Genomic DNA, 22,338 nt, shown 5'->3' on the forward strand with positions numbered 1-22,338 from the left:
GTCTATGAACCATGATCCTCATATCTCAGCCTCCTGTTTAGTTAGGCTTAGAGTTCTAAGCCACTGGCACCAGATTTAACTGTAATTCTGGTTCTCTCTCTCTCTCTCTCTCTTTCTCTCTCTCTCTCTCTCTCTCTCTCTGGGACTGGAACTGGTAGAATGGGTACTGTAGGAGGTGGCCCAATGTCCCCAGGTGGCTGGAACACAAGATGGCCTACTCATTCTGGTTCTGGAGGTGGGCTGGGGGTCTGGAGTGGTCTCATTCATCGTGTTGATACATCTCCATGAGGTAAGCCCTCTGTGCCCTTGCTACACTGTGAGGGTTATTCATTGTCCATCTAGCCTTACTGGATTTATTTTATTGTATTCTATTCTACATCATTTTCTAGCACCAGGCCAATATTATGGTACATAGTTATGGAATAAAAATATAATATCAACTTAAGAAAGTCATTTAGGGCTCTGGGAATGTGGCTTCGTGATACGGTGATTGCCTAGCATGCATGAAACCCTGAGTTCAATTCCTCAGTACCACTTAAACAGAAAAACACTGGAAGTGGTGCTGTGCCTCAAGTGGTAGAGTGATTGAATTGAGCAAAAATAATAAATAAATTCAGGAATTATTCCCTAGCGCTGAGTTTAAGCCCCTTGACTAGGAAAAAAAAATATTTAGTAAATACAAAATAAGAAACCCATACTTGGAATATATAATTGCTCCTGCCATACTGACACCTGACAGTAGTATTCCCTAATTCATGTACGTTACTTATATTAGTATATTGTGTTGGAAAAAAAAAGTTTTGTTCATTAGGTCACAGCAATTAATGGCTTGAACGTGCTTAGATGTCAGGTGAAGATTAATTCTCGAAATTCAAAGATTCCAGGTTTGTGAATGGTCACTGCTAATCACAATGAGAAGGGTAGTCTAAATGAGATTTGGAAATATTTTTGATCATTTATGGCACCAAAACAGCAGAGACAAATTAACAGTTGTGACAGAAGAGAAGGTATAATTCCAGAGTTAATGAATAAATGACAGTAATTAAGATATACCAGAATTTGTTTTAGAGAACCGTTTTTGGTTATTGAACAAATAGTTATCAACTAGTCTTATTTCTCATTACCATTAGCATTCTAAATCTCTTAGGCTACTTCTTAATTTCTGTGTAAAAGATGTATCTCCTTCTGTGCTGTTCTTTCATACCTTATCTTCTTTGCTTTCTAAAAATTGTCTTTCTATATTTCTCTATAAACATTTCCTGATACTAAATACACCTACACAGATGGCAGAGAATGCTAATGTAAGGGTCCCATAGCTCATGAGTCGTTAATGATTAATGAAACAACATGGAAAGGAGGACATATTTATTGTTACCTCAAATTTCCTGAAAAGCTGCAATGCCATCATTCGATTCAAATTTCCATTATTTGTGTCCATTATATATTGTCCAATATATATTGTGTCCATATATATATTGTGTTCCATTATATAGTGTCATTCAGTGCACATAAACGCAAATATGTGTTGGGTGCTGGTGGACCACGCCTGGAATCCTAGCTATTCAGGAGACCAGAGGATTGTGGTTGAAAGCCAGCCTGGTCAGGAATGTCCATGAGACCCTTATCTTCAACTAACTGCCAGAAACCCAGAAGTGGTGATATAGCTTAAGCGGTAGAGCTCTCGACTTGAGCTGAAGAGCTGAGGGAGTGCGCCCAGGATCAGAGTTCAAGTCCCACAACCAAAAAAAAGTGCAAATATTACCTTAAGTTTCCCCAAAAGGAAAGACAAGATCAATAATCTTCCCAAGCAGAAAAAATAATTTCAAAATGATTCAGTGCACCTCCTTTTGCTGAGTTATTTAAATTATGGCTTCTTTGCTAGACATATTCTCTTCCTTTATAAATTGTCAAATACTAGCTTTACAATAAACTTCATCTAATATTTTTTGTTTCAAAAGAGAAGTCCACACAGTTGATGTCACTTAGCTTTCTTACTATCTTAATTCAAACCAAACCAGGCAGGAGAGTGTGTCAAACTCTTATCACAAATTGAACACCAAAAAACCAGAAGTGGAGTTTTGGCTCAAGCAGTAGAGTACTAGCTTTGGGGGCAGGTGGGCAGGAAAGACAACTGTTCAGGGACAGGATCCAGCCTCTGGGTTCAAGACCCAGAACCAGCACAAACTAAACAAACAAGCAAACAAAAAGCCCAGATATTTCTTTGGGACCCTCCTTAAAGTTGTACTGATCAGAGAAGAGGCTTCTTTTGCTGATCATATTGACTGGATCCTGCTTTTTTGGAATCCTTAATGCTCTGAAGAACTCAGGACCAGACCAAAGGAATTGGTAACTGACTCCTGCATCAAGAGAATCATCTCAGGGGTGAAATATCCATCCATAAGACACTTTAAAACATTCATGTCTTTGTTCCTTTGCAGGAGAACACTTTTAAAACAATGTTATTTCATTTTGTTCTATGCTGGCCTTCAAATGGTACATTATTTCCTTTTGTAATACTCTCAAAACTAGAAGTTTACAGAAAAATTTTATATGAGTAAAGAACACACTCGGAAAAGCCAGGGATAGAGTTTCCTTCAAGGCTTGGGATACTTTTCTTGTACAGCAAAAAGGAAAGCACAAGGTAATTTGAACTTTGTTATTCCTCTATGTTCCACTGCTCTCCTGGGGTCAGTTTCCTCATCCAGTAACAGTTACTTCCAGTAACAATCGATGGTGCTGCTTGAGGTATAATGAATGTTTTCGGGCTTCACTGAAATAACACTAGGACACCTTTGGACCTGAGGTAACACGTGTTTCAGAGACAACTTATTAAAGAGAAAATATGAAATTTATATTGCTTATAAATACATTATACATGAGTACATTGAGTTCAAACTTTGTAAGTTCTCTGTAAATTAAGGCAAATTTTAAATGGGAAGAAGGTTCTCAGAACATTCGTTTTGTGAGTGTACGTGCTGTTCATTATTTCCCAAGTTTACATGTGCTAACAGTAAGGGAAACAATAGCAATAATAGAAGAAAGAAGTTCTGAGTTTAAGTATAAGGGTTCAATACAATATAGAAGACTACAAATAAGACAACATTGAAACAATAAAGCCAAGTCCAGTATGTAGATTTATGGGAGTGATATACAGAAAGCAAGACTCCTACGTGGAACATGGAGTATGAGGCCATTCTCATTCTAAATCATGCTTGCTAATCATGCAACTTTTTAGAAAGTAGAATAGAAGAATAATCCTGTTTCCAAAGCAAGTCAGATATAAGAGCATGGATCGTGTGATGGCCTACAGCCTGGCTTTCACTCCTGTGCATATAGGCTGTTTGACCATCGACATTGGGGGTGGCATGATCTGTTTATGGAATATACTGCCCATAAAAACCAACTATGATGTAAAAAATGTTTGACAAGTCCAAAGTTACAGTGGTAAGGATGATTACTATTTAGCTTTTTTTTTTTGAGGGGGGTGTCCAATAGTAAGGCCTGAACTCTGGGCCTGGGCGCTGTCCCTCAGTCCTTCAGCTCAAGGCTAGCCCTCTGCCACTTGAGCCACAGTGCCACTTCTGGCTTTTTTCTTTTTGCTTATGTGGTGCTGAGGAATTGAACCCAGGGCCTCAGGCATGCAAGGCAAGCGCTCTATCACTGAGCCACCTTTCCAGTCCTAGCTATTTTCTTTAAATAGTTAATTGCTTTTTAAAGTTTATCTGCTTATTTAATCTAGGAAATCAAAAGTTAATATTTGTGTTTTTTGGTGAAATTTGAAACTAGGCAAATAAAAGCACTCATTTTCCTCAAATTCAACATTTAAAATTATTAAAACTTTGTCCATATGTTCTAGTTGTCAGAAATTTGAGCCACACATGATAGCTCATAGTTGTAATGCCAGCTATTAAGTCTTGACTGATACAGAGAGGATTATGATTTGAGGCTAGCCCAGGGAAACATTCACAATATTGGATCTCAATCAATATCTGAACACAATGCATTGTGCTTTATATTTCATCTACTCAGAAAAGGTAGAAAGAAGGATTGTAGACCATGCTGGCCTGGTCATAAACAGAAAACCCTGCCATAAAAATGGATAAAGCAGGGCTGGGAAGGTGGCTCAGTGGTAGAGCGCTTGCCTTGCATGCATGAGGCCCTGTGTTCCATTCCTCAGCACCACATAAGCAGAATAAAAAAAAGCCGGAAGTGGAACTGTGGCTCAAGTGGTAGAGTGCTAGCCTTGAGCTGAAGAGCTGAGGGACAGTGGCCAGGCCCAGAGTTCAGCCCCCCCCCAAAAAAATAAGTATAAAGCAGAGCTGGGTGCCGGGGGCTCATGCCTGTAATCTTAGCTGCTCAGGACGTGAGATCTGAAGATCACAGTTCAAAGCCAGTCTAGGCAGGAAAATCTGTGAGACTATTATTTCCATTAAACCACCAGAAAATCAGAAGTGGCACTGTGGCTCAAACAGTAGAGCACTTGCCTTGAGCTGAAGAGTGCAAGGACAGTCTCCAGGCCCAGAGTTCAAGCCACATGACCAAAAAAAAAAAAAGTGACTAAAGCAAAAAGAGCAGGCATGTGGCTCACCTTTTAGAGGACCTACCTTAAGTGCATGAAGCCCTTAATTTAACTGCTAGTATAGAAAGGAGGAAAGGATGTGAAGAAAAGAAGTAAGGGAGGAATTATGATATAATCAAATACTAGAATGATAAGTATTAAATAAAGGGATTACAGGTATTTTATATGAAAAGATACTGATTATTTACTAAAAGGAAAATTATAAAATGTGGAATTCAGGCTGAAATACATGTACAAATTTTTGTTTTTTTTTGTAAAATGATACTTATGTGCCCCTTTAGTTTAAAAGTAGTAAATGAGTTTAAAACAATATGAGTGGTTAGAAATGAATCATTATTTCTTATCACTTTTTCTGCTATATTCACCACTTACAAAATCGAAACAATGTTGGTCACTTTAATTATTAATTCATTAATTTAATCTTTCATCTTTAGTGTATAGTCTATTGTGCACATCATCATTTAAATGTTTGAATTATTTTTGTTTGTTTGCTTTTTATCCATCATGGATCTTAAACTCTGGCCTGGACACTGTCCCGTAGCTCTTCACCTCAAGGCTTGCACTCTACCACTTGAGCAACAGTGCCACTTATGGATTTTTCTGCTTATGTGGTACAGAGGAATTGAACCCAAAGGTTCCACATGCAAGGCAAACACTCTAGCACTGAGCCAACTTCCCAGACCTGATTTCTATTTGTCCTTCAGACATGGGACTTGAAAACAGGGCATGGATATTGTCCCAGAACTCCTTTGCTCAATGCTAGTACTCTACCATACCAGTTTAAACCACTTAGTGGTTAATTGGAAATAGCAGTCTCATGGGAACTTTTCTGCCCAGGTTGTCTTTAAACCACCATATTCATTTCTCAGCCTCCTGAAAAGGTAGGATTACAGGCATGAGCCACCTGAACACAGCTGCTCATTTTTTTAAAAAAAATGTTATATGTTTAGTTCCCCCTCAAATACATATGAAGTGAGATGAAAATTAACTTTAAATACACCACCAATTGAAGATGTTGAGATTACAAGGGATTGCAATTTTTTTACATATTTTTATATGTGGGGCTTGAACTCAGGGCCTGGGGGCAGTCCTTGTTTTTTTTGTGCTCAAGGCTATCACTCTACCAGTTTGAGCCAGTGCCCCTTCTGGTTTCTTGCTAACCAGTTTATGAGATAATAGTCTCATAGACTTTCTTACCCAGGTTGTCTTTAAACCTCAATTATCAGATCTCAGCTTCCTGTGGTGCTACGATTACAGGCATGAGCCACTGGCACCATCTTTTTAAAAAAGGGACAACAATTCATAAGCCAGAAGCCTTGACTCACACCTATAATACTACCTACTCCAGCGGCTGAAGATGATGATTTGAATCTAGTGGTGCAAAAACGTCCCTGTGAATCTTTTATCTCCCATAAACTGTTCAAGAAAATCCAGAAGTGAAGCTTTGTCTCAAGTGGTAGAGTGTACTCTTGAGCAAAAAAGAAGCTCAGGGATAGCACCTAGATCCTGTGATCACACTCCATTTCTTACACACACACACACACACACACACACACACACACACACACACACGAAAAAGTAAATAGAAAATATGAAGAAATCAATGAAAAATTTGAATATTGTAAGGACTTTTGTGTTTAGGGGTATGACTCAGTTGGTAGGACAATAGCTATTGAATGAAACTATCAGGTTCCAAGGACATAAAAAAGAATTATCTGCTCTGTATTTTCTTATTCTCATATGTTCTCATTTGGGAACACTCTTCTTCAAAAAAAAAAATGTTTTAGCGGCTATATAGAGCTGGGTTACCTTTCTGTATGTCAGGTAACTAGTACATTTCCTTCCTTTTACATAATCTCATCTGTTCCCACATTCTCTTCCATACCCTCCCTCCCATCTTGACCCTCGACTTGCATGGTTCACTTTCAACAATGTCCAGTAGAGCCAGAGGGCTCTGCTGCTGCATTTTTTCACCCACTTCCCACTAATTCTGTGCCCTTCCCCCATCTTCCCTGTATATTAGGTGAAGAATACAGACTCATTAGAAAATGAAAAGACAAATTAAGAAAAGTTCCTTTGTTTCATCATTGCAATTCAATATATATATATATATATATATATATATATATATATAGTATTATGTAGAAAAGGTGCTTGGGTATTATAACTTTGTGATTTTCGCCAAATGCTTCCTCTTCTGTCCTTACTGTAAATGATGTCTAGAATCCTGTACAGTATATCATATCCCATGGTGTTTTAAACCTCTCTTCCATATATCAGGGGAACAGGTACCATTTGTCAATTTGATGTTGGCTAAACTTTCTTAACATGATTTATTCTAGTGTCATCCATTTCCCTGCAAATGACATTATTTTATCCTTTCTAATGGCTCTGTAAAATTTCATTGTATATAGATGGCATAATTATTGGTTCCATTCATTTATTGTGGGGCATCTGGGTTGTGTACATTTCTTGTCACTGTGAATTGAGCAGCAAGGAACATGGTTGTGCAAATGTCCTTGCCATTTTCTAATTTCTCCACTTCCCCACCAACATTTGTTGTCTAATTCAAGATATTTGGATAAGATGGTATCTCAGAATTACTTTGATTTATATTTTCTTTATGGCCAGGGATGATGAACCTTTCCTGATATGTTTCTTTGCCATTCTTACCTCTTCTTATGAGAAGTCTCTCCTTAGCTCCTCTGCCCATTTGGTGATTCGTTTATTAGTTTTGGGAGGGGTAGTTTCTTGAGATCCATGTATACATTGAAAATTAGCCCTTTGTCTGATGTATTGCAGGTAAATATCTTTTCCCAATTTGTTGGCTGTCTTTTTAGTTTAGTGGCTATGTCTCTAGCCTGTGTAGGTTTTTTCCTTTGATGTAGTCCCATTTTTTTGGTTTCTTTCCTATCTGTTATGCCCCTGGGATTCTATTCAGGAAGTTCCTGCCAGTACCTATAAGTATTTTTTTAATTATTATTTTGATGGTAAAACTTTATTTACTTTTATAAATACATCGCAAGACAAAATTTTTCAAAAATACTTTCCCCCCCAAAAAATTTAAAAAATAAAGGAAAGCTCGTAATAGGTAGGCAGACTGTCTTGAGACCTCTTTTTGTTCTTAAGGAGAGCTCTCTGCTGTGTAGGGCAGGACAATCGCCACACACCTAACACTGCCATGGGTTTGGCCTTGGGGAGAGAAAAGCCCAGCCTGGACTGAGTGTCCTCTCCTGATCACAGCCATAGTTATACCTTCTAGTAATTAACACTATCTAGGATTATCTAGTATGAATCCTATTATAGTTGGGCTATGCTGTACACAATGTTAACCATTGAGAACATATCTCTCTCTCTCTGCATATAAGTGTGAATTATAAAGTATGAGTTGGACTTCAAGTTCAACAAACACAAGGTATTCTCTACATGTTCCCAGTGCCCTATGAGGCTCTCTCAACAAGCTGTTCATCTTTCCTGTTTAGATAACATTAAACACCATTGTTTTGTTAGGTCAAGAATAAAGATGAGGGGTGAAAATAAACTTTTGCCTTTAAACAGTTTATTATCCTCAACCCCAAACTAGGAGTTAAATTAGAAAACATTTTGTTGTTGTTGTTGTTGTCTCCAGAGCGATTACTCCATTACTGGTGAGGCCTGTGAGGTGTGGGGTACACTCCCAGCCTCCCCCATGCCCTGCTGGACCACAGCCAAGGCCACCCTGGGCCTTCCACTGGGCTCCATCCTTAAAAAGCTGCCTAATGTTGGGAGGTCAGGAAGATCTGCATTTACAAGTTTCCCAGAATGTGCTAGAACTTTTTTGGGTCAGTTTTATAGAACTTTCTTGGTCAGTTATATTCCACCTCAATCTCTCCAGTATTTTCCAAGCAGATCAAGTCACTTGCAGATAATGAAGAAGCTTTGCGGCCCAGGGGTCCATGGCTTGGAATCAAAGATAGTATCAGGAGGCCCAGGGGTCTCGTGTATGGTAGAGATGTCTAGGTGATTTGAGTTTCTGACCTTCCTGTTCTCCATGAGGCCTGAGCAGTGCGGAGGGCAACGAGGAGGTGTCTTCTACAATAACCACTGAAGTTAGGGAGGCAGAAGGTCAGCTGTTCCAATGGGCAGATGTTGAGAGGTTTGTAGAAGGGGATCAAGTCCGCTGCTTTGGGCAGGAGTATCAGTTATTTTTACAGAAAGCAACAGAGAAATTAATTTTCTTTTCTGACTACTGAAAAGTGGAAAGATGCTCAAGTTTACCATTTACAGGAACAATAGACATTTCTAAAATCTCTGTCTAAACTTTGGTTTTCTTTAAAAAACACACAAAAAACCAGGTCATCACAAAAAGTAATGTAAGTGGAGGCTGTAGGCAGGTACTGTTCTGTCCGTGGCAGTCTTTTGTGTAAAGTAAGGCATATTGGAGCTCCAATTTTACTGATGCAGTGGGGTTTACTGGCTATGCATGCCGAGGCAGTGCAAGTCGTCCCTGCCCTTGCTGTTGAAGCCTGGGAGGGGCTGACCATACTTGTCCACGCACCAACAGAAGCCCCGCTTTCTGCCTTTGGAGGGGCGACACTGCTTCTTCTTATAAAATCCTTTCTTGTCGCAGTTGGGGATGTGCACACCCCTGGGACTCAGCACATTGGGGAACTTCAGGTGATTCAGGGTGTCTTGCATCTCTCTAAGGAAGGGACCATATTCTATCTCCAGTTTGGACTCCGAGGAGAAGGTCTGGGTGTCCGTGCTCTGGGACTCATAGTCGACTTTGTATTGCTGGCTGTCCTTTGCGTGACCTTTCGTGATGGTGTTCAGCTTCGCGTGAATGGAATGGAACTTGGAGTCAGGTACCCTATGTGTGCTGGGAGGGGCATGGCTCTCCAAGCTCCCCGTGCCTAGGTCCTCCTCTGACTCACTAGCATTTCCTGAGGCAGAGGGCGCCAGCAGCAGGTAGGCGCTCAGCCGGCCAGGACCGCTGGCATTGGCGCAGAACACGCGGCCATCCAGCAGCGCCTGCAGTGGGCGTGGCTCGGTTGGTGGCAGCTGGCAGCTGAGCCCCTAGCTGCAGAGTTCTGTGTAGACACCTCACGGCTGGCCCTCCCGCAGAGCACATGTCAGGCAGCTGCCACAGCCTGGCTCGCGCACCAGCTCGGCACACGCAGGCACTGCAGTCAGAGGCTCGCTCTGAGCGATCCCATCACAGTGCTCGCATTGCAAGATGGGAACCTCGTCACCGGTGGCCTGAGGAGCAGGGCCAGGGCGGTGAGTAGAGCTGCCCTGAGCGCCGGGCGCCGCCGGAAGCATGGCGCCCATTGCAGGGGCCAACTGGAGTAAGCAGTTACTGGGTCAAGGCACGCAGTGTGAGATTGCAGGATCTGGAGCGCAACTACCGGTGCTCGGCGTGCAGCTGCCCAGCTTCCACCTCAGTACCTATAAGTTATAATGTCATCCTTTTTCTGTCTTATAGTAGTTTGGCTGATTTTAATGTAGTTAATCCATTTTGAGTTGATGTTAGTGCAAGCAGAGATCCACTTCCAGTTTTCTGCCTATTGATGTCCAGTTTTCCCAACACCAATAGTTGAAGAGGCTATGATGTCTGTGTATGTGGTGTGTGTGTGTGTGTGTGTGTGTGTGTGTGTGTGTGTGTGTGTGTGTGTGTGTGTGTGTGTGTGTCTGTGTCTGTGTCTGTGTGTGTCGGTCGTGGGGCTTGAACTCTCGGCCTCGGAGCTACCCCTCAGCATTTCATCTCCAGGCTAGTACTTGAACCACAGTTCCACTTCCCATTTTCTTGTGGTTTATTGGAGCTAAGAGTCTCATCAACTTCCCTGGCCCTGCTGGCTTTCAACAACCATTCTCAGATCTCAGCCTTCTGATTAGCTAGATTAAAGGCATGAGCCACAGTCACCCGGCAAGGCTATGTTTTTTCCACATTACATCTTTCACTCTTTTGTCGAATATCAGATGATTGTAAGTATGTAGTTTTATTTCTGGGTCTTTTCATCTTTTTTAATACGTTTTTTTTTTTGTAAAAATAATGTACAAAGGGATTGCAGTTACATAAGGTAGGTAATGAGTTCATTTCCTCTCAAGCATTGATACTTCCTCCTTTGTTTTTCCCCTACCATCCCTACCCTTCCACCTCCACAACTACTCCTTTATATCCCTCCTTCCCACTCCCTGCCTAAATTGTAAAGTTTGTTTTTGAACATAGTGTCTTGATCTCATTGTTAAAATGGGTCAAACTGTATCCCTAGTTAAGCATTTGGTTTTTTCCCTTCACCTCCCAAAGCTAGAGAAATGTACATACAAGATACAGGGCACCAACATCAAAGAAAAAAAAACAGCACATAAATTAGGTTACAAGATTGGGTGGAAGAATGATGACTGTTGACTTAATTTAATAAGTATTCTATAGTTTTTAATGGTAAGGTTTATTAACTCAAAGGGGGAGAAAAAACATTCCGAATAGTGGAATGTAGCTACTACTCATTTGATGTGTGTGGATAGATTATGATTAATAAAAATATATCTATTAATTCCCAGTGGTAGACTGCTATGCTAACTGGGAGGAGACTTTGGTAATGCCAGGGGTTTGAATACTGGTAATGAAGCAGAATATGAGGGGAGAGCATTTGCTAAAGATGTAACTTCCTAGGCTCATACTAAATACATTGAAGTAGAATGCTAAGTGATGATCGACTGAGCACCAAATTTTATTTGTTGACTTTTTGTTTTGTGAAGTCCAGGGATTTGAACCTAGAGCATGGGTGCTGTCCTTTAATTTTTTCTCAAGGCTAGTGCTCTACCAGTTGAACCACAGCTTCAAGTCCATAATTTTGGTGGTTAATTGGAGATGAGTCTTTCCAAATTTCCTCTTTGGGCTTGCTTCAAACGTGATCCTCAGGTATCAGCCTCCCGAGTAGCTCGCATTCCAGTTGTGAGCCACCAGAACCTGGCTAGAATCACATTTTAAAAGTGTTCTCTAGGTGAATCAGATGTGTCTAGGTACTATGTGAGCATTTTGGTTCCAGTGGGTTATGTCAGATTTAGAATAACATCAGAATTTTTCTTCTTGTAACTCGCAGCATCCAATATCTATATAATTTATTCAGATATTCAGGTCTGATCTTCTTTTCTTCATTGTACCTTTTTATTCTTACTTCACAAGCAAGCACATCAGTGATGTTTTCCTTTTCTGAAGCAAGTTACATCCTTTCCCATCAATGAGGGATGTACTTGCTGCTCTTACTGCCTGGAGTACCTGCTTCTAGTTAATTGCATGGATGATGGCTCTCAGGTTAACTATCTCCTCCTCAGGAATATCTCCTCACATAACCGCTGTGAAGTTGTTGCCACAAAACTACCAATGTCATGTCTCTGATTTATAAAAATTATCATTATGATTTCTGGTTTTCTTTTCAGCATGAAATTGATGAGGAGAGAGCCACATTCACTTGTTTCTCCAACACCTATAATAGTGCCTGGTCCTTAGTGCTCAGGAGCCTTGCATAGGGATCAGCCTTCTCCAGCTCAATTTATCTTAGTTTCTGGTCAAGACAGCACTTGAAGCTGATGTCTGGTGGCTAGCAGTCATTCCCTCTCATTCTTTGTGCCTTTCTGTGTTGCTGAGTCCACCTCAGAGCAAGATCAGTGCCTGACACCTATTTGCTGCTATGGAAAGATGGCTATGACATCATACAAGTTATGGGCATTGTTTTGTGAAACTGTGTGCAGAGACGCATCTCCACACAAGTTCTCCAAGGCAAGTGTCTCTCATGCCCAGGAGTCCATTCCACAACTCAGCATCCTATCACCTACTCCCTAATGCACTCAGTGTATATTCCCATTTCCATTAAAAAAAGAAAATTCAAGATATGCCTTTGATGATTTGTCATTGAATTACTGAAACAAAGTATATAATTTTGGGGCTAGGAAGGTGGCTTAGTGGTAGAGTGCTTGCCTTGCATGCATGAGGCTCTGAGTTCGATTCCTCAGAACCACATAAGCAAAAAGAAAATAAGCTGGAAGTGGCCCTGTGGCTCAAGTGGTAGAGCACTAGCCTTGAGCTGAAGAGCTGATGGATAGCACCCAGGCCCAGAGTTCAAGCTGACAACCGGACCCCAAAAAAAGTATATAATTTTATGTATTTGTAAGTCTTTGTCCATCTCTCTTGAGCCCTTGGCATATTTCTATGTGTTTGCAGCTTGGGAAGGGAAATAAGGTTTAATTCAGGATAGTCAAAAACATTTTGGGAGGGAATGCCAACTTTCCATCTGATGTTCTACAGATGGCCATCTTGTCACAGGAACTGAGTAGACTGTCATAGCATAAGAGGCTTGTCCTGATTTCTACTGACTTTCCTCTGGGGTCACAGAGTGTGATCCTACTGCATACGTGTCGCTTGGCTACACTCGAGGGACCAGGTCTTCTCTGAAAATCTAGTGGCATGGGGGTAAGAGAAACTAAAACTCAGAACCCAGCTTCCCACATCACTAGGATTACAGGCCTGAGTCTCATATACTAACTCATAACTGCCTTTTTATACATCGTGTAGCCTGTTTCATTATATTCACCTCATAGACAGATATACAAATATATGTTTATATTTATCCATCTATTTATAATCAGTGTTATATCTAGAAACACAAAAATATATATTCATATAATTATAATCAAAGTTATATTACCACTTTCCCCAATAATATTTTGCACTAATATGTGAAAAAATACTTAAGATTGAAAAAGTTAAAAGCCCTTGTAGTATGAAAATCATATTTGATCTTATATATCATATAATATACTGTATAAAATGTAATGAATATAACATGTATTTCCATATAACTGATTTAATTGCTTCTTGATTTTGTGTTTGTCGATCTATATAAGCCTTCTTTCTTCTATTGATGATGGCTTATACTTTCCAGTGTCGATATTTCTTATGTATTTTGTCAAATATATTCAGCCCTAAGTAGAATTTTTATGTTAATGGAGCCAAATTTTTCTTCAATATTTCCCAAAGCACAATGAATATGTATATAGAATTGAACTCACTGTTGGAAGAAAGTCCCACATACCACTATAAGTATTGTAGCATTTGTCCCAATTGACAGAACAGCTTTCTAGGTCATCTGATCTGGTATGTCCTAGATCTTTTGTAGCCACCTTATCACCCCATGCAGGCATGGCCTGGCTTCCTTGCAACTCCCTGTGCATTTAACCATTCCCTTTATATCCAGTAGGCTCTCTTGATCATCCCACTGTCACTCTGTTTTCCCACACACAGAACACATGTGCATGGTGCTTTACATTGTAGGTTGAAAAAAAACACATTTAAGGCTCATGAATTATATAATATAACATAAATACTGACATTTTAATAACGTTAGAAAAATAACTAGAATGATCATTTTACAACAATCAGGACCAAAAAGAAATATAACGATTTTCTAAAGAAGGGGGGGAAGCAATCTCTAAATCTGGATTGTCTTCTAAGTTGGCTTCAGACACAAATTCTGCCTCAGAGTCCTCAAAAGGATCTACTTCCTCATTAAAGGCAGTATTTTCTTCCCGAGTCTAGGGAGGGACAGATCTTATTTCTCAATTGGAAATTGGATCCCCAGCAGAAGGACAGATTGGTCTGGATATTCTGTGAGGACAGATTCCCTTTCCTCAACTGAATCTAGACTTTGAACCTAACTTATTGGTTTTCTTGAACATAGACTGGGGTCATTTTCCATTAGCACATATTTACCCTGCACTACAGGACCAAAACATTTTTTACTGGTTTGGATGTGATCTAGGTGAATTGTGAACATCAATGGAAGACATTCTGGATCATCTTCTTCCTTGGTGGTATGTGCAGGTACACCTATATCACATGTGGAGTTCAGAACCAGTGGGATATCCACAGGACTCAAAACCTAGTTGGGCCTTTCTACACATTGAAAAAAGTCTCTATGTTCACATGCTTTCTGGAGTCCAGTTTTGGCTTCCAATCTCCATCAGTCACCATAGGCGACATCACTGATGGGTTCTTTATCTGGAGTTCAGCAGGAAGTTCTCTGCAGTGACACAAACATAAGAATGTAAATAGGTACAGGAGTCTTAGAGTAGACTCTAGAAGTTAAAGTGTGACTAAACTTCTATGAGGATTTAGTAGGAGAAGCTGTAGAACTTGAGTTTGGGCTGAACACTGATGAGAAGGTAGGGTGTTTCTAATGAGTGGTTATGTCCAAGTTCTTTTAAAAAGGGAACAGACATTACCCAGCATAGAACATCCATAAAAGAACATTTTGCCAAGCTGGGTAGTACAAAGGGCTCTTGGCAAAGCAGGCCCATCCCTTGAAACCTAGGTTCCATCCCTACTCAAAAGCTCTAAGGCATCTAAACAAGGACTATTTACTCTTTTCCTTGATCTCACGGGTCATGCATTGCTCCAGCTGGTCCAGAAGAATATGTAAGCAGAACAGCAAGTCTGAAGAGGGCATGTTGAGCTTGTCATACTGTGTAAGTTTTTTCAGGATGTCAAGTTTCTTGTGCTCATAAAAATCATCAAGGTAGAAGTCCTTTGAAATAGTTAAGATGGAACAATTGATGCTGTGGGCAGATTGGTGACAAGGAAAATGAGAGTCTGCCCTCTCCATCCTGAGCCTTCTACCATAGACCCTTTGTGGCAGGACTAGAATGCTGGGAAGTGGGAAGAGACTCCTGGAAGCAGAATTCTCCTCACAACCCACTTCTAGAAATTTCTAATGCAACCCTCCAAAATTCTCCCTGTGATGGGCAGAGAAAGTTGTTTCCCCACTGTGTCTGACTTGCTACACACAACCCTCCCTGTCATCGAGGGATTTTGATCCATGCTGGCCTGGTCATAAACGGAAAACCCTGTAATAAAAATGGCTACAGCAGCGCTGAGCACAGGTGGCTCATGCATGTAATCTTAGCTACTCAGGAGGCTGAGATCTGAAGAGCCCAGTTCAAAGCAACTCTAGGCAGGAAAGTGTGTGAGACTCCTATCTCAATAATCCACTAGAAAACTAGAAGTGGCACTGTGGCTGAAACAGTAGAGCACTCGCCTTGAGCTGAAGAGTGCAGGGACAGTGTACAGGTGCAGAGTTCAAACCACATGACCAACAAAAACAAAAGTGACTAAAGCGAAAAGAGCAGGTGTATGGCTCACTTTGTAGAGCACCTACCTAAAATTCATGAAGCCCTGAGTTTAATTGCTAAGATTGAAAGGAGGAAAGAATATGAAGGAATGGATGGAAGAAAAGAAGGAAGGAAGGAATTTTGATATAACCAAATACTGGAAAGATGTGAAGTATTAAAGGCATCACAAGTATTTTATATGAAAAGATAGATTGTTCACTAAAAGGCAAATTATAAAATGTGGAATTCAGGCTAAAATACATGTACAGTTTTGTTTTTCTGTAAAGTGATACTTACGTGCCTCTTTAGTTTAAAAGTAGTAAATGAGTTTGAAAAATGGAGGAGTTGTTAGAAATGAATCATTATATCTTATCACTTTTTCTGCTACATTCACCACCTACAAAATTGGAACAATGTTCATCATTTTAATTATTAATGTATTAATTTAATCTTTCATCTTTAGTGTATAGTCTATTGTGCACATCGTTTGTTTGAACTCTTTTGTTTGTTTTTTGTCCATGATGGGTCCTGAACTCTGGGTCTGGGCACTGTCCCTCAGCTCTTCACCTCAAGGATATCACTTTACCACTTGAACCACAGTGCCACTTCTGGCTTTTCTGCTTATGTTGTACTGAGAAATCGAACCCAAAGGTTCATACATGCAAGGCAAGCACTCTACCACTTAGCCACCTTCCCAGCCCTGAAATCTTTATTTTTTCCTTCAGACATAGGCTTGAATACAGGGCATGGGTGCTGTCCCAGAGCTTCTTTGCTCAAGTTTAGCACTCTGCCATACAAGATTAAACCATAGTGCCATTTCTTGTTTTTTAGTGGTTAATTGGAAATAGCAGTCTCATGGGAACTTTTCTGCCCAAGAATGGCTTTGAACCAACATCCTCATTTCTCAGCCTCCTGAGAAGGTAGGATTACAGGCGTGAGCCACCTGTACCCTTGTGCTCATTTATTTTCTTTTAAATGTTATATAAGTTTAGTTCCCCCACCCAAATACGTGCAAAATGAGATGCAAATTGGCTTTAAATAAACCACTAGTTGAGGATGCTGAAATTACAAATGATGGCAAATTGTTTTTAACAATTATTAATATGAGAAGCTTGAACTGAGGGCCTGATTGAAATCCCTATTCTCTTGTGCTCAAGGCTATCACTCTACTAGTTTGGCCCACAGGGCCCTTTTAGTTTCTTGGTAACCAGTTAATGAGATAATAGTCTCACAGACCTTCTTACCCAGGCTGTTATTAATCCTCAATTATCAGATCTCAGCCACCTGAGTTGTTATGATTACAGGCATGAGAAACTGTCACCAGTTTTTTAAAAAGCAACAACAGATTACTTTAGAGGAGGATGGAGGAGAAGAAGCTAGAGGCTAAACAAGCTCTCACATAGAAAATAGTTGTAGTGTTCCACTGAAGAGTCCTAGGTCAGAGAATGACCAAGTGTGCCATCACAGTACAGTTTGGCCAGAGAGGGAAAATCCAGGCAAGGAGACAGATCTGAGCACTTGCCATTAGCTGCAGCTGTGGTGGTGGCGGCAACGGCAGCAGCCTAGCCGCCAAAAGAACAACACAGAGTCTGGGACAATGGTGCCAGACACAGCAGGTGACCGGATTCTACTTAAAACCAGAAAGAACTGATAAGTAGCAGATACTTCATCCTGCTTATCACAGACCAGAGACAACCCAGGAACCAAGACTCCAGCGTGAGTAGAATCCTGACATACTCACTCCTTCTTAGGGAACAGAGGAGGGAAGGCCACCCTTACCATCCTCACCCCCGGAGACCTCCATATTTGATATTGAAAAGGCCCAGCTGAGCAGCAAGCTCCAACTCAGGCCTTGGAAAAAAAACAAAAGAGTCATTTAGGAGGTCTCAGGCACCTGACCTGACCTGCCAGGCTCAGCTCCTCCTTAAGAAAAGTCACCCAGCCCAGGCAGACAAAGCTCTGCCCCGAGGGGAGTGACTTTCTTCACTGGGTAAACAGAGCCAGAGGCTGCCCCTCCCTACAGCAGCCTAGACAATCAAGTGAAATTCAGTAAACATAAACCCTGAGAATGGCTCTAGGCTGGGCTCTGTGAGTGTCTCAGAAGTTACCCCTCAGGGAAAAGCTGCAATTTGCTGAAAGGCCTCAATTCTACCCAGAACATAGCCTCATCACAGCATCTTCAAATTAGAGGAAACAGCCATCTCCCTCTTTTGTGAAACTCAAAGCAGATCTCCCTCTCATTGAACTATACTGGGAGGAGGATCACAAAATCCTGATCATTTTTCTGCCTGCTCCCACAAATTGACTTAAGAAACCAATCAAGCAACAGGCAAACCAAACACCACAAGCAGACTAAAGACTCCACCAAGAGACTGGTTACAGACACAGGGAGATACAGGATCTTCACATCTACTTCCCCCCCCCCCCCCCGCAAAAAAAAAGAACTCTTTTTGGTACCTTTTTTAATTTTTAGTTTTTTAAAAAAATTGTTTTCTATTAATTTTTTTTTCCCCTCCTAATTTTTATTTTAGGTGTATGTGTGTGTGAGTGTGCTTTGTTTAAATCTCTACTGACCTTTTGGTCCTTTTATCTTTTTTTTTCTTTTTCATTCTTTTCATTTTTCTTCTGTTTCCTTGTTTTTGTGTGTGACTTATTTGCTGTTCTGCTCATCTTCAGATATATGCCCATTGTCAAATATTAGACCTTACCCCCATTGTATACACATTAATCAAGAATTTTATTACTCAAAGCAAAACGTCTTAGCCTTAAATTCTGTAATAGCAGTATTATCTATTTAGGCCTATATAATTTTTGAGAATTTTTATTTTTTAGTTTTTCATGTCTCCTTTCTATCCCTCCCCTCTTCTCATCGTATCTTTTTCTTCTCTCAATATCACCTTAAACTTAGATAATTTTTAAGATTCATTTATTAAACTTAAATATTTGTTTTTCCCATTTTTTCTTGTCCTTTTTTCTCTCTCCTACTATTCTGTCCAATCCATTTCCGTCTTTGAGATTAGAACTTGGTTAAATTCACTCTCCTTTTACCTCTCTACATTCTTCTAATCCTATTTTCCCTCACATTTGTCCCTAAATATAATAATTTCTGGTTTGCCAAATTCGTCCTTGCAGTTGTTAGCCCATTAATCCATAGTTGTTTGATGTTGAATAGATTGTATCTGTTGAACTTGATTATATCTGTGTCCTTTTGCCTGTGCAACTGCAGGACTTTGGTTGATGCATGCCTTCAAAAAGTATTCTAGCAGAAAACTTTCATATCAAATGGGCAGAACAAGCCAGAAAAACACAAGAAAAATGAAAGTCCTGGTATCTCAATTCCCACTCATGATAACCAGTATTCCAGAGGAGAGTTCCCCAAAAGCTCAATAAATATTACTTGGAAACATGGTGAATGAACAGATAGAAAACCTGCAAAGGACTCAGTGTGAACATGATAGGGAGGTAGAGGAAGCAAACCAAAGATCAATACAGTAATCTCATGAGCATGAGGAAGCTACTCAAAGATTGATACAGAAATGCATGAATAGGTTGAGAACACTCAAAGAGAAATAAAGGAATTGTGTGAGCAGGCTGAGAACCATCATAGAATTATAGGAATTGCATGAGCAGGCTGAAAACAGACAAAGAGAATGTCAGGAATTGCATGAACAAGCTGAGAACAGTCAAAGAAAACCACAGGAATTGCATGAAAATGAGGAAGCTAATCAAAGAGTAACACTGGAATTGCAAGGGAGGGACAAGAATAAACAAAGTTCAATAGAGGCATTCATGGAATCCATAAACAGACAGTTGAAAGAATTCAGGAAGACCACAAAGGGAATGCTGAATGGAACCCAACAGAAGGAATGGGAGTATAAGGAAACCATAACCAAACAACTAAGTGATTTGAGAATAAGAACTGAACACCAAATTAAGGAAGTAAAGAAGTCCATTCAAGATCTAAAACAAAGCTCCAACAAAGAATTTGAAGTAATCAAAACCAAACAATTAGAAGGAAAATGAATAAAAAACAAAGAAGAAAGTTTTGACAGTAGGTTAGACCATGCAGAAGATCGAATCTCGGTAAATGAAGACAGCCTAGATATTATACAGAAACAATGTACAACTATCCATGACAAATCCAGAAATATGATAGATATATTCAGCAATTGGAAGACACCATCAGAAGGCCTAATCTGAGAATAATGGGTGTAGAGTAGCACCTAGAAACAGAAGATAATGGTCTAGGAAATTTGTTTAACAGGATCCTAGCAGAGAAATTCCCAAACATGCAAAAGGATAGGCCTATTCAGATACAAGAAACGTTTAGAGCCCCAAATAGACCAGACGAGAGCAGGACATCCCACCGTCACATTATAATATGCACAAGATCAATTCAGACCAAGGAAAAGATCCTTAAAGCTGTCAATGAGAAAAGATCAATCATCTATGAAGGGAAAACAATTAGAATAACTTCATTTTTTTCATCAGAGTAAATTAAAGCAAGAAGAGCCTGGAATGATGCATGCCATGACCTAAAGACAAAGTATGAACCAAGAATACTGTAAACAACTAAATTCTCCTTCATAACCGAAGGTGAAATAAAAATCTTCCATAGAAAAGAAAAACTGAAAAAAAATATATCTCCACCAAACCGGTCTTACAAAAGATACTTAAAGATGTCCTACACAGACAGAACGGACAAGATCACAATAAAGACAAAGAAATGGCACCCAAACTGAGAATCCAAAAACCATAGGAAGAACCAAGTTGAGGCAGCCCCCAAGAAGGCAGATAAAATGGCAGAAACTACCAAACACTTCTCAGTCCTTTCTCTCAATATTAACGGATTTAACTCTCCAATTAAGCGACATACACTGTCTAGTTGGATTAAAAAGCAACATCCTTCTATCTCCTGCCTTCAGGAATCACACCTTGCTCATAAAAACAAATACACTTTGAACATGAAAGTCTGGAACAAAATCTACCAAGCAAATGGCCCGCATAAACAGACAGGAATTGCAATCATAACATCAGATAAAATAGACTTCAAATTAAAATTAGTGAGAAGAGATAAAGAAGTTCACTACATACGAATTAAGAGATCTTTCTTTCAGGAGGATATTGCAATAATAAATACTATTCGCCAAACAATGGATCACCGAAATTTATCCAACAGATACTACTTTCCCCAAAATCTCAAATAGATCCAAAGATAAGAATTGTTGGGGACTTTAAAAGACCACTATCCACAATACATAGATCAACTTGAAAAAACTCAACAGAGAAACTGCAGATCAAAAGAACTGCCTAGATCAGCTAGATTTAACAGAAAACTACTGAATATTTCACCCAGCAGCATCAGAATACATTTTTTCTCACCATTACATGGAACATTTTCCAAATTAGACCACTTTTTTATTGTGAAAATACTGTACAGAGGGGTTAGAATTACATGGGCAAGACAATGAGTACATTTCTGATAAAGCATTGTAGCCTCCTCCTTTGTTTCCCCTTCCCCTCCCATTCTCCCCCTGTCCCACCACCCAACACTCATCCCCCCCACCAAAGTTGTAAAGTTCATTTTTGACATAATGACTTGTATGTCTCGTTGCAATGGGTCCACCTATTTAAACGATTTGTTTTTTCGCTTCCCCTCCACAAATGATAACATCAAATACAGTGAAAGCAGGGGTTATACAGTGGTGGAGGCACATGTAAAGCAACAAAGAAATCATCTTATAAATGTGTTAGAAACAATTGCATGAAAGAAAAAAATCATTTGAATAAATATCATAGGGTTCATTTCCCTAACATCAACTTATCTGACCTTTTCTGCTTGACTCAGACTTAAACAAGTTATTACAAATAGGGGAAGCCATGGGACCTAAGTGTCTTTGGGCCTGGCTTACTTCACTTAATATAATTTTTCCCAAGTCTTTCCATTTCCTAACAAATGGGGCAATGTCATTCTTTCTGATGGAAGCATAGAATTACATTGTGTATATATAACACATTTTCTTGATCCATTCATCTACTGAGGGGCATCTGGGTTGGTTCCATATCTTAGCTATGGTAAATAAGGCTGCAATAAACATAGCTGTGTTGGTAACTTTCTTGTAGTTTTGTTTGTGAACATTTGGTTAAATGCCCCATAGTGGGATTGCTGGGTTATAGGGGAGCTCTATGTGGAGTCTTTTGAGGAACCTCCATACTACTTCCCAAAGTGGTTGTACAAGTTTATACTCCCACCAACAATGCATTAAGGTTCCCTTCTGTCCACATGCCATCCAGCATCTGTTGTTATTAGAGTTCTTGATTCTAGCCATTCTAACTGCGGTGAGGTGGTATCTCAATGCTGTTTTAATTTGCATTTCTTTTATTGCTAGGGAGGTTGAGCATTTCTTCATGTGTCTATTGGCCATCCTTCGTTCCTATTCAGAGCAGTTTCTCTTTATGTCTTTAGCCCAATTATTTATTGGGCAGTTTTTTCTTTGAAGGTTTGTTGTTGGGGGGTTTAATTTTTTGAGTTGCAGGTATATTTTAGATATGAGACCCTTGTCTGTTATATGGCTAGTGAAGACCTTCTCCCAATCTGTGGGCTTTCTACTGAT

The 22,338-nt window shown here is 39.9% G+C and overlaps 1 pseudogene; it reads right to left on the minus strand.

The window, feature by feature from the left end:
- Nucleotides 1-9,028: 9,028 nt before the first annotated feature.
- LOC122123932 lies at nt 9,029-17,528 on the minus strand (annotated as a pseudogene).
- Nucleotides 17,529-22,338: the final 4,810 nt, after the last annotated feature.

The sequence above is a fragment of the Dipodomys spectabilis genome, unplaced genomic scaffold, assembly GCF_019054845.1.
Source record: "Dipodomys spectabilis isolate Male_0828 unplaced genomic scaffold, ASM1905484v1 ptg000232l, whole genome shotgun sequence".
NCBI classification, from domain to species: Eukaryota; Metazoa; Chordata; class Mammalia; order Rodentia; family Heteromyidae; genus Dipodomys; species Dipodomys spectabilis.